Raw genomic sequence first — 14267 nt, 5'->3', positions numbered from 1 at the left:
ATAGTATGCTGAGGTTCCAATCATTGGGTAGGCATTCTTCTAGACAGACCGCGCAGACAGCGCCTTATCAGCGTATCGCCTCCGGTCTTAAATAGTTCAGCTGGTAACGGGTCGGTTCTTGCTGCCTTGTTGTTCTTCAGTCGGGTCACTGCTACTTGGATCTCATTCTGACTAGGAGGTAAACATTCTATACCATCATCAGGTATTGGTTCTGCGGTATCCCCTTCGACGCTATCGTCGGACACTAGCAGTTGAGTAAAATGTTCTTTCCATATCCTTAGCATGTTATCTGTGTCAGTTACTAGATTTCCTTCTTTTCTTTGGAGGATGTGCCTGCACTGAAGCCTTTGGTTTGATGTCTAATTTTTTGGTAGAATTTCTGGACTTTATTTTGACTCCTGTACGTCTCAATTCGCTCACACTCACGTCTTTCCATTTCCTTTTTCTTTCTGCGGAATAGACGTTTCTCCTCTCTCCTTTTCTTCCGATACGTATCCTTCGTCTGGCGCGTTGCTATTGTTTGCAGGGTTGTTCTATATGCCGCATTCTTGGCTTCAGTAGCATCTCGGCACTCGTAGTCGTACCATGAGTTTCTTTGGGGGGAGACTTCCGGTACCCAAGTACGGATTCCGTGGCATTTTCCATGGTGTGGGTAATGGTTTGCCACTGCGCCATTATATCATCGGAACAAGGAGTGCTTTCATCAAACCAATGGGTCAGTCGAGTGGAGCATGCCGCTGCCATTTGTTGTATTTGTAGCTTTTTAATATCCAGCTTCCGTGCAGTGTCAGATCGTACTTTCCTCGCCATGTTCAAACGGGTGCGAACCTTTGCTGCAACAAGGTAATGTTCGGAATCTATATTCGCTTCACGGATCGATTCAACGCTGGTTGAATGTCTTCCAGCTATCGTGACCAATTTGGTTCCTCGTGTTTTGATCGGGTAACACAAATGTGGCTATGTGAATATTATTCCCTCCACCATAGGATGGGGGTATACTAATTTCGTCATTCTGTTTGTAACTACTCGAAATATTCGTCTGAGACCCCACAAAGTATATATATTCTTGATCGTCGCGACATTTTATGTCGATCTTGCCATGTTCGTCCGTGTGTCCGTCCGTCCGACTGTCTGTCGAAAGCACGCTAACTTCCGTAGGAGTAAAGCAAGCCGCTTGAAATTTTGCACAAATACTTTTTATTAGTGTAGGTCGGTTGGTATTGCAAATGGGCCATATCGGTCCATGTTTTGATATAGCTGCCATATAAACCTATCTTAGGTCTTGACTTCTTGAGCCTCTAGAGAGCGCAATTCTTACCCGATTGGAACGAAATTTTGTACAACGGATCCTCTCATGACCATCAACATACGTGTTTATTATGGTCTGAATCGGTCTTTAGCTCGATACATCTCCCATATAAATCGTTCTCTCTATTTTATTCTTAAGCCCCCAATTGGCGCAATTCTTATTCGAATTGGCTGAAATTTTACACAAGTCTCCAACATATAATTTAATTGTGGTTCAAACCGGATCATATCCTGATATCGCTCTAATAGCAGAGCAAATCTTTTCTTATATTAATTTTTGCCTAAGAAGAGATGTCGGAAAAAGAACTCGATAAATGCGCTCCATGGTGGAGGGTATATAGGATTCGGCCCGGCCGAACTTAGCACGCTTTTACTTGTTTTTATTTTGAAATCTGGTGCTACTTACTACCATTTTTTTTGCGCAGTGAAATTTATCACCCTCAACCCATTACTGGATGTTATATCGTGGAGGCAAAAATTTCCGACTGTTGGACCAAAAAATGTCTTCCTTCCCTATCTTCGCATTAAAATCTCCCAGAACGATTTTAATATCATGGGCGGGGGAGCGGTCATATTCTCTCTCTCTAGGCGCTCGTAGAAAATATCCTTGGTCTGCTCGTCTTTGTCTTCCGTCGGGGCATGGGCACAAATAAGGCTGATGTCGAAGAATTTGGCTTTTATGCGGTTTGTGGCTAGCCTCTCAACCACCGGAGTAAAGCTGGAGACAAGGTGTTTCAGTCTCCGACTAACCACAAATCCACTGCCAAATTCATGCCTCGTGATATGGCAGCTATAGTATAGTTTGTTAACGTTTGGAGTTGTTGTGACGCCATTTCCAGTCCATCGCACTTCCTGTAAGGCGGTAATATCTATCTTGTACTCCTCCAATACATCCGCCATCGCGTATACGGCATCTTTTCTATAACCAGTGTGGCACTCCAGGTGCAGATCCGCAAATCATGGTTCTTTTTTCGTTTGCATGGGTCGTCAATTGTGGGGGGGGGGTTCCGTTTTCACTATTTCTTTGTTTCTCATCGGAGTTCTCATAGTTTTCGGGGGGCGGGTTACTGGCCCAGCGGCCCAACCGCATGGGTTTTGTGGGATTGCACATGTATCCCTCGTTGTGGCGAGCCGCTTGCTCCAACATTCAACGCTCGCCTCCAGCCGACCCTAACCTGGGAACAGACGTTGATGTTGGTCATTGGTTATTAGAAGGCGCCAATAACTCGCCTTGTCATCGCGAGTATCATTGGCACTCAGTATTCAATTAAGAGCCAGTGCCACCTGACTCCTCACTGAGACTCTCCTCTCGAAAATCGCTGACTGCCCGCGGCCGCATTTGCAGATACTCCGCATAAAAACGGAGCTTTCCACGGTTAAGCTTCCCGTGATAACGATGGACACCACACAAGTCGGAGCTCAAAGTTCTAGCCTGTGTGGTGCTCATAGTTATCCCGTATTATGCTGATCGCGATTCCAAAAATGGGTAACATCCGATTTTTGCTTTTTGTCTTAAAAGGTATTTTCATTATTTCGTCCTTATAAAATAACTTTGGTTTTTGTTAATGAGTGATATTTCTCGATGTGCTACAAATGAAATGAAGATTATAATAGCGGCAATAAAATTAGGAATAATATGAATGACAACAAATAAATTTAATGAAATACAAGTAACCACACCATTACGGTGAACCCTATACCTGAGTATGCCCCTTTATTGGAGTGGCAACCAAATATCATTAACAACTCGATTGTATGAATGGCTAAAGGAGAGATAGTATGAAAATTTTTAATATCTACCAAATATTGAGCACACGCATGAGAACACTATCCTCGAAGTTGTCATACAATAAAAATGTGTTAATTGCTTAAATCAATTTCGAATTAAATCGGTTCGAATGGATGTCCGTGATGTGGCAATAGTAACCATTCGCTGGTAAACATAAAAACCTTTTGTCTGCATGCCCATGTTAGAGATTTTCAATATTTCGAAAAATAAACCAAATTCTTTTTCATACTTCTTCTTAAATGGATAACAAAAATGGTTACCAAGCCATGCCATTTCCCGCTATTTCAGTTATTACAGGATACTTTTCCAAGCAAGGACATACATTATGAGTATGGCTATAGGCTAGGCCATAACTGAATAGTTTATTGTGTTTCTTTTGCTGACTGCGATTTCTCTTTATTTTCTAAAAGATGTCGTCAATTTTGCCGCTAATTTTCCTCAGTTACCTGTTTTAGTCAAGGTGATATATCTTAAGAAAAAAACTATACATGTTTATGACATCCTTTCTTCTTATGTAATATTTCCAAAGGACAAACACAACTGTCGTCTGGGTAAAATATACGAAAATATACCTGATGTAACAAAAGGCGGGGAGAATCAAAAAATGTTTTGATTTTGAGGTAAAACAAGTAAAAAGGCGTTAAGTTCGGCCGGGCGGATCTTTGGTTACCCACCACCTCGGGTATATATGTATAGCACCTTTCGTCAAAATCCGGTGAAAAATTCATGCCTCTTGCTCCGTAGCAGCTATATCGATATATTTTCCGATGAGGACCAAATACCAATAAGTACAAGACATTGTTCAATTGTGTATAAAAAATATTGGTCTTTTTAGTAGCTATATCCAAAAATAAACCGATCTGATATACGACACGCATGTCGAAAAGCCTAACAAAATTGGAAAGGCGAATTTATGCCTTTTATGGGGCCAAGACTTTAAATCGAGATATCGGCCTATGGCAGCTATATCCAAATCTGGAGCGATTTAAGCCAAGTTGCAGAAAAATGTCGAAGAGCCTAACACAACTCACTGTCCCAAATTTCGGCGAAATCGGACAATAAATGCGCCTTTTTTGGTCCCAAACCCTTAAGTCGAGAGATCGGTGTATATGGCAGCTATGTACAAATCTGAACCGATCTGAGCCAAATCAATGAAGAACGTCGAATGGTTTAACTCAACTCACAGTCTCAAATTTCGGCGCCATCGGACAATAAATGCGCCAATTATGGGCCCAAAACCTTAAATCGAGAGATAGGTCTATATGGCAGCTATATCCAAATCTGAACCGATGTGGACCAAATTGAAGAAGGATTTCGAAGGGTCTTACGTAACTCACTGTCCCAAATGTCAGCAATATCGGATAATAAACGTGTTTTTTATGGGCCTAAGACCCTAAATCAGCGGATTGGTCTATATGGGGGCTATATCAAGATATATCTTCGAACTTAACCTTCTTATGAAAAAAAAGAATCTATGCAAACATTCAGCTCAATATCTCTATTTTTAAAGACTGTAGCGTGATTTCAACATACAGACGGACGGACATGGCTAGATCGCCTTAGATTTTTACGCTGATCAAGAATATATTGGGTTGCTCAAAAAGTAATTGCGGATTTTTTAAAAGAAAGTAAATGCATTTTTAATAAAACTTAGAATGAACTTTAATCAACCTTTTGCACTCTTCCTGGCAAATTGAGTATTCCACGCTCATAGAACTTCTGGCCTTTATCTGCAAAAAACTGAACCAAGTGCGATTTAATAGCCTCATCATTGCCGAAAGTTTTACCATTTAAGGAGTTCTGCAAAGATCGAAATAAATGGTAGTCTGATGGTGGAAGGTCAGGGCTATATGGTGGATGCATCAAAAGTTCCCAGCCAAGCTCACTCAGTTTTTGGCGAGTGACCAAAGATGTGTGCGGTCTAGCGTTGTCCTGGTGGAATATGACACCTTTACGATTGACCAATTCTGGTCGCTTCTCCTTGATGGCTGTATTCAATTTGTCCAATTGTTGACAGTAAACATCCGAATTAATCGTTTGGTTCCTTGGAAGCAGCTCAAAATATACCACACCCTTCCAATCCCACCAAACAGACAGCATAACCTTCTTTTGGTGGATATCAGTCTTTGAAGTGGTTTAAGCTGGTTCACCATGCTTGGACCATGGTCGTTTTCGACTAACGTTGTTGTAAACAATCCATTTTTCATCTCCAGTTATGATTCGTTTTAAAAACGGATCGAATTCATTGCGTTTAAGGTGCATATCACAAGCGTTGATTCGGTTTGTTTAATGAATTTCTTTCAATACATGTGGTACCCATATTAAAATTGACGCCAAACAAACAAATGTAAACAAAATTTCGCGCACTTTTTTTCTAAAGCAAGCTAAAAGTAACAGCTGATAACTGACAGAAGAAAGAATGCAATTACAGAGTCACAAGCCGTTGAAAAAATTGTCAACGCCGACTATATTACTACTATATTACCGACAAGTACTTTTTGGGCAACCCAATATATACTTTATAGGGCCAGAAATGAATATTTCGATGTGTTGCAAACGGAACGACAAAATGAATATACACCAATCCTTCGGTGGTGGGTATAAAAAGTTCAGAATGGGAAAAATATTAGATTTGGAAGATTTCTTATACCAGTGGCGGGCATATGCACATACACTATTACACAAACTTGTGTACTCGAACAAGAACATAAGCCCATGGGCTTGAAAATATTACGCACACTAGCACATGTGCCCAACACTGTGTTGTACCCACCAACATGAGTTGGGGAGTATACTAACCTTGCCATTCCATTTGTACAACCAACAAATATTGCTCATGAATATTCCCCCAAGCAACAGGGGCAAACTTCTCGAATGTCAATGAGTGCAGTCCGATTCAATTTTAAGCACAATGATGAGGGGCCTTTGTGGAGAGTCGATCCGTCTGTCCGTCGATCCATCCGTATGTTGCATCTACTTTAGCGGTCGACCGAATTAACATATGCGCTTGAAATTTCGCACAAAGTCTTCGTATTGATGTAGGTCATTGCAAATGGGCCATATCGGTTCAGATTTGAATATAGATCCCATATAAACCCATCTTCTGATTTGACTCCTTGAGCCCGTGGAAGTTTTTGTCAGATTTGTTTTTTGTTATGACTTCCAACAACTGTATCAAGTATGGTTTAAATCTGCCAATAATCTGGTAAACCGATCTCCCAAATTGACATCTTGAGGTCATAGGAGCCGCAACTATTATCCGATTTGGTTGAAATTGTGCTCTGTGCATTTTGATACTACTTCCAACAACTGTGCCATATACGGTCCAAATCGGTCTATAACATGAAATAGCTCCCATAGAAACCGATTTCTCGATTTGACTTCCTGGGCCCCTGGAAGCCGCAAGAAGCCAAGATTCGGTATGACCGAACATATAAAATGTGCACAAATCTGACGAGTTCGTCTTTCGCTGTATCAAAAAGCGGCTTAGGTAATATGTAATCCACACTACTAGAGGAATATCGGGCATTGTATCAACCTTTAAAGTTCTTGTAAAGAGTAATTTTGGTCCGTCAAGGGATGGCTTTGTTTCTCATCTGCTTGCTCAATCCAAAATAGCGTCTGTTAGCCAATGTTATCCTTAGGTATTATTAGGTAGCTGACTATTTCAAAATTGCAGTTCCCAATTTTCTCCATTTTCCTTATCTGATCAGGTTTGTCTTATCTCTATTTACTGCCAAACCCACTTTCGTTGATTCTCTTTCGATGCGTTCAAAGACTGTGATTGCTTCTTCGAGTGACCGACCTTTAATATCGATGTCGTCGACACAGGCGAGTAGCATATATTCTCTTGTGAGTAGTGTGCCATAGCTATTCACACCTGCATCTCGTATAATCTTCTCCAGCAGGATATTTAAGAGATCCTCGATTTGTATTGAACGGTTCAGGAAGGTTCTTTCCTATTTTAACTGAGGAGCGTGTATCGGCAAGCGTCATCCTGCAAAGTCGTATTAGTTTCGCAGGGATGCCAAACTCAGGCATGGCCTGAAATACCTTTGCCGTATAGCGCTATCGAAAACGGCTTTGTAGTCAATTGTTTCGATGATTTTAGACTTTAATCTTTCACAAAGTACGCTCGATATGTACGTATCTTGTATACGATAGGGAAGAGACTTGTTCCTCTGTAGTTGCAACACACCATCTTGTCCCCTTCCATGTATCGGGTATTTCGTTCTTCTATAAAAATTGCGCAGACGAGCTGATGCGTACGCCTTATCAGCATGTCTCCTCCGGTCTTAAACAGTTCAGTCGGCAACCCATCGGTCTTATTGTTTTTCAGCCGGGTTACTGCTACGTGGACTTCATTTTGACTAGGTGGTACACAGTATATACCATCATCAGGGATTGGTTTTGCGGTATACACATAGCCAACATCCGACCATCATCGGATACCAGTAGCTAGGAAAAGTGTTTTTTCCCATAACCGCAGCACACTATCAGTTACCAGATTTCCTTTCCTTTCTTTATCTCTGCAGGAGGATGTGCTTGTACCAAAGCCATCGGTATGAAGATTCAAACAACGAATTAAATTCTTTGTTAGAATTTTCGGACTATATAATGGGCCCGGAATACCCCGATTCGCTCACACTCACGAAGAGATGTTTCTCCTCTCTTCTATTCTCCCGATAATTCTCCTTCATATGGCTCATTGCTACTGACTGTAATATTACCCTGTATGCCGCATTTTTGGCTTCAGTAGCTTTTTGGCACTACTGGTCATACCATGGGTTCCTTGGCGGAGGCTTTTGGTACCCAAGTACGGATGCAGCGGGTCTTTCCATGGAGTGGGTAATGTATTGCCATTGCTTCAGTAGCTTTTTAGCACTACTGGTCACACCATGGGTTCCTTGGCGGAGGCTTTTGGTACCCAAGTACGGATGCAGCGGATCTTTCCAGGGAGTGGGCAATGGATTGCCATTGCGCTGCTAAACTATCGGGACAGGTAGTGCTCTCTTCAAGCAATTGGTTCAACCGAGTGGAGTATGCCGTTGCGTAAAGTGTCAGGTCGAACTATTCTCGCCGCACTTAGAAGTGTGCGAATCATTGCTGCAACAAGGTTATGAGTGGTTGAATGCCTTCCACCTATCGCAACATGATCTATTTGGTTTCTCGTGTTTTGATCTGGTGACAGCCATGTGGCCGTGTGAATCCTTCGTGGTTGGGATCTGGTGCTACTATCTACCATTAGCCTCAATATATTTTCGGAAATTTCTTCATGTAGACTAAATTTCCGACTATTGGGCTAAAGATATTTTCCTTCTCTATTCTCATTCTAGGTGCTCCTAGAAAATATACTTGGTCTATTCGTCCTTATCTTCCATCGGAGCATGGGCGCAAATAAGGCTGATGTTGAAGAATTTGGCCTCTATGCGGATTGTGGTTAGCCTCATCTCCCGGAGTAAACCTAGAGACAAGCTGTTTTAGTCTCCGACTAACCACAAATTCAAAGGCAAATTTATGTCTCGTCGCACTTCCTGTATGGCAGTGACGTCTGCCCTGTACCTCTCCAATACATCCGCCTGTGCGTACACTGCACCCTCTCTATAAAGAGTGCGAACATTCCAAGTGCAGGTACGCAAACCATGATCCTTAAAACATTTGCGGGGGTCGTCAACATAGAGGGAATCCATTTTTATTCTTCTTAGTTTTCCAAAGTATCTTTAAGTTTTCCGTTTTAACTCACTACCTTTAACGGATTTGTGTCCACATTTGAGATGAAGGAAGGTCAAGATAAGCCTGGATTTTGACAATTTAAAACCAATTAGAACCTTTGCTTGTTTTCCAACACCCCTAAGTCACCCAGTAAGGTGAAAACCACAGTGGAAATTTTTTAGCACAATCAATGGTTCGACCCGGCCGAACTTAGCACGCTTTTTCTTGTTACTCATAACGCTGGAAAGATTGAAAGACCTGAGCGTGAGGAAGGGGTTTGATATCGTAGAATATAGATGGACAGTATACGAATCCACCCACCAGAGGCCACCGTAGCGCAGAGGTTAGCATGTTCGCCTATGACGCTGAACGCCTGAATCCTGGCGAGACCATCAGAAAAAATTTTCAGCGGCGGTTTACCCTCCTGGCAACATTTGTGAGGTACTATGCCATGTAAAACTTCACTCGATATAGGTGTCGCGCTGCGGCTAGCCGTTCGGACTCGGCTATTAAAAGGAGGCCCCGACTAGAAGCACACAGAACAGTGTAAACAACTTCGTGTGCCTTCGTTCAGCTGCCTCTATTTCAAAGCTATTTCATTGATGTTCGATGATACTCACAAAAACATAGTTTGGTCTCGTCAACAGTATTATTTAGTATGCCCAACACTGCCGTAGAACATCAGCGACGATTTGCAAAACCATGGAAAGATCACTGAGGAGACTGCCAAGATGAGCTACAAGAAATGGATTGAAGACTATCAAAGGAGCTGGCTCACTTCAATAAAATATATAATAAGATACCGGATTTCACACTCTCGTTTTTGGACGAGACAACTCTGCAGTTGCCAAAGGAGGCGGATTGCTTGGTCTTCGATTCGGAAAGGATTAAAAATTAAATTCAATATGCATTATATGAGGGCTGGGTGGCTTGCTTGCCGGCGGGACGACCGTGTTTAACGGGCGTCCCAATTCATCCAAGTAGTGAGCAATCATTTCAGTCTTAACTGCACCATAGCCCAAATCTTTGCCTTTATAAACCGAATGAGGGTAGTTTCGGTAACAACAAGCATGTTACTCAAATGGATCTTGACCATTTCGGGCTTCTATTTTGATGGAGCCTAAATTTTGGCGTTTTGCAATTCCTTAATCAAGGTCCCTCGTTTGCATTTTCAAACGAGAGAAACGACTGAGGACCCATGACTTTTATGATTATGTCAAACTTAAACTGTTCATAACCGCACAAATATTGTAGTTGGCCAAATATACATATATGGCTTAATATGAGTAGGATGTGCCTCCATGTTGTTTGTTATCCTAATAGTGAGATTAATCCATGTTCCTCCAGCTTCAAATGAAAATACTCTTTACCACTGTTGTCGTGTAGGGTGTCAACATTAAATTCACTATTTATAAGCAACAATGAGCATAATTTCTTTTTCCCCAGTATACACTTCATAATTAATTTAATGCAATTCAAAAAGACCTCATTAAGCTATCCATTTTGCCTCTCTTGGTACAGCCATAAAGTTATCAAAAAAAGTGTAAATACAAAGACCCCATACGAAAATTGATGTTCTGTGTCACCATAAACGACATTCAACTTGTTTGTGTCACCACTTAAACGGATTTAGCCCCTCCTCGGGAGCACCCCAGAAAAAAGGAAGTATCCTTAATGAGGTCCACAACTAAGTGCGAGCAAAGAACAAATTTGTATTTAATAAATTATGCATTAACGAAAGCTATAAAATCTTTCAGTGAAACTTCAGCTAAACCAACATTATTATCCTGTGGTTAACTCAAGAGTCCGGGTGTCTGCTGATGCTACGTCTGCTGCCTTACTATCCCCATTAAATTTCCCACCTATGTATCCTTTCCACACGTCTGCTAGTATGTGCGTCGCTGTTGCTTAGTGCGAGTGGTGTGGGTTGATGTGGGGTAAGATGTGCGTGCAGCAATAGCAACATTGCAAATGCTTCAACATGCAGTCAACAACTCTTTATTTCATTCTAAACAGTTTGATTAATGAGCCTTTAAATTACGCCACTTTGATTTCCATTCTTAAATATGTCAAAGAGACTCGGATGTATGCTACACCATGCTACCACATGCACAAACACACACAGAAACATGAACCAGGACACTAACATACATACACTTACACGCAAAATCACATAAAATAGATGTAGTATACATAGATATTTAGCGAAACTAGTGCATGTTTCGTGAGTGAACTGTTGAGGTTGTGAGAGTGGTTATGGTAGCAAGGATACAAAGGCAGAAAGATGGTGAGCGGAACAAAAATTAAAAAAAAAAATAGAAAACAAAAAGGCCAGCAAGGAAGGCATTCATTGACATCATGTTGTTGTACACACAACATAATAGAATACATAGATAAATATGGAAATGGGGTTCACTTAAATGGCTGAATTAAAGAAATGTTGAAACAATAAACAGTTGTGTATGGTGTTGGTTTTGCCCCAAAACACGCACAGCCTTTTGGCCCACTCTCAATCACACACACAGCGACACACGCATCCAGACACCACAATTTATTTGAGCAATCGCCTACAGTTTAGGGATCAAAAGAGACCAAAGGAAAATGTTTGCTGAATTAAGTTGTAATAGGAGCAGGACTTTTGGTATACCTTTTTGCTTAAAGAGCACAAAGAAATGCATAGAGTTTAAATTAAATAGAGAATTTCGACTTAGAGAGAGTTCGTGGAGAGCCGGCAAACAATAATACTTGGTATACTTTTTATTTTGATAACAGTTTGTGACTCACATAATATTGTCATGAAATGTCGATGCCATTCAGACAGAGGGCCTATATACGAGGGCTGCAATATAAATTTCTGGGATAATAAAGAAAATGCACATATTTATCATCAGAGAAGTTTTTATAGTGTTTCAAATTGTTTTCCAGCAGATTTATACAATTTTGCATGAGCTCATACTAATTGTCGAAACACTTATTCCACTCCAATTGAGATACCTCCAGAACATGGTTATTGAACGCTTCAACAACATCTTCGGGCCGTTAGCCACGATTTTTTTTATGTTTGCGTGCAAAAAATAATTAGTTTGTCACAAAAGAAGTTTTCGCCAAGTAAACTTCTTTTCAGAAAACGTTGGACTTTGTTTACGATAAAATTACATGTTTTTGCGATAAATTCATGCAAGAATTTGAGACATATATAAAGTTTTTTATATACCCACCACCGAAGGATGGGGGTATATTCATTTTGTCATTCCGCTTGCAACACATCGAAATATCCATTTCCGACCCTATAAAGTATATATATTCTTGATCAGCGAAAAAATCTAAGAAGATCTAGCCATGTCCGTCCGTCTGTCTGTTGAAGTCACGCTAAAGTCTTCAAAAATAAAGATATTGAGCTGAAACTTTGCAAAGATTCTTTTTTTTCCATAAGGAGGTTAAGTTCGAAGGTGGGCTATATCGGACTATATCTTGATATAGTTCCCATACAGACCGATCCGCCGATCTAGGGTCTTAGGCCCATAAAAGCCACATTTATTATCCGATTTTGGTGAAATTTGGGACAGTGAGTTGTGTTAGGACCTTTGACATTCTTCCTCAAGTTGACCTAGATCGGTCCACATTTGGGTATATCTGCCATATAGACCGATCCGCTGATTTAGGGATTACGGCCCGCAAAAGCCACATTTATTATCCGATTTTGCTGAAATTTTGGACAGTGAGTTGTGTTAGGCCCTTCCACATATTTCATAAATATGGCCCAGATCGGTCCAGATTTGGATATAGCTGCCATATAGACCGATCTCTCGATTTAAGGTTTTGGGCCCATAAAAGGCGCATTTATAGTCCGATGTCGACGAAATATGGTACAGTAATTTATAGTCCGATGTCGCCGAAATTTGGGACACAGAGTTGTGTTAGGCCCTTCGACCTTCTTCTTTAATTTGGCTCAGATCGGACCATATTTGGATGAAGCTGTTATATAGACCGATCCTCCGATTTAAAGTTTTGGGCCCATAAAAGCCACATTTATTGTCCGATTTCGACGAAATTTGAGACAGTAATTTGTGTTAGCCTGTTCGAAAAATTTCTGCAACTTGGCCCAAATCGGTTCAGATTTGGATATAGCTGCCATATAGACCGATATTTCGATTTAAGGTCTTGGCTCCATAAAAGGCGCATTTATAATCCGATTTCATTGAAATTTGACACAGTGATTTATGTTAGGTTTTTCGACATCAGTGTGGTATATGGTTCAGATCGGTTTTAAAAAGACCATTATTTTATTATACACAATTGAACAATGACTTGTACTTATTAGTATTTGGTCCAAATTGGAACATATTTCGATATAGCTGCTATGGGGCATAAGGTGTGCATTTTTCACCGGATTTTGAGGAAAGGTGGTTTACATATATACCCGAGGTGGGTGGTATCCAAAGTTCGGCTCGGTCGAACTTAACGCCTTTTTACTCTTCTATCTTCACAATATCTTCCATTCTTTATATATATAGAACATATTATTCGGAGTTTCAACTAATTTTTCGTTATATATAAATTCACTTAACGTCAAACGTTTAAAATGGATTGGCAAATTGAAAAGGATGCCAAGTTCAATTTAATGTTGTAACATAATTCAAACTCAAATTTTTACGAATTATAAGCAGATCTCAGTTGATACCGAAACATCACGTGGAAAGTATCGCCCTTTAGAGGCTCCAGAAGTTAAGACCCAAGATCGGTTTTTATGGCAGCTATATCAAAACATGGATTGATTGGGCCCATTTACAATTACAACCGACCTACACTAATAAGAAGTATTTGTTTAAATTTTCATACGCCTAGCTTTACTCATTCGAAAGTAACGGTGTTTTCGACAGACGATTTAAAATGTCATGACGATCAAGATTATATATACCTTTTGGGACCTAGACCCATATTTTGAGGTGTTACAAATGGAATGACGAAATTATTATAACCCCATCCTATATTTGAGGGTATAAAAAATTAAGCTATCTGAGCAAACGAATCAATGAAAATATTGTACTTTATTTGACAAAAAAAAAAATGCAAATACATTTCTTTCACATTGTTTATACCCTACACCACTACTGTGGTACAGGGTATTATATTTTAGTCATGTCCGTCTGTGAGTCCATGTATTCTTGTATTCAAGGTACAAGTCGTATTTGTTGTCCAATCATCACGAAATTTTGCACTAGTCACTTTTTTGGCTCAAGGACGAACGCTATTGATTTCGGTAAAAATCGTTTCAGATAAACATATATATGTATCGCACGATTTGCACTTAAATGGCCGTAGTACTATAATTTTCAGCAGATCAGGGCAAAATTTTGCACGGATTGTTTCGTTACTGATCTTAATATATCTGCATGTGACACTATGTACCAGCGAAACAGTCGGTAGGACGGCGAAAATCCTATGGAGTGCTCTGGAT

The 14267-nt window shown here is 40.4% G+C and overlaps 1 long non-coding RNA gene across 1 annotated transcript; it reads right to left on the bottom strand.

The window, feature by feature from the left end:
• Positions 1–11128: 11128 nt before the first annotated feature.
• On the bottom strand, positions 11129–11546 carry LOC106084040 (uncharacterized). The gene is made up of 2 exons (XR_001220749.2): positions 11457–11546; positions 11129–11376 (listed from the first exon to the last, which is right to left on the bottom strand). It is a non-coding gene; the product is annotated as an uncharacterized LOC106084040 (long non-coding RNA).
• Positions 11547–14267: the final 2721 nt, after the last annotated feature.

Source organism: Stomoxys calcitrans, chromosome 2, assembly GCF_963082655.1.
Source record: "Stomoxys calcitrans chromosome 2, idStoCalc2.1, whole genome shotgun sequence".
Taxonomy (NCBI): Eukaryota; Metazoa; Arthropoda; class Insecta; order Diptera; family Muscidae; genus Stomoxys; species Stomoxys calcitrans.
This window is presented reverse-complemented; position numbering and strand designations above follow the sequence as displayed.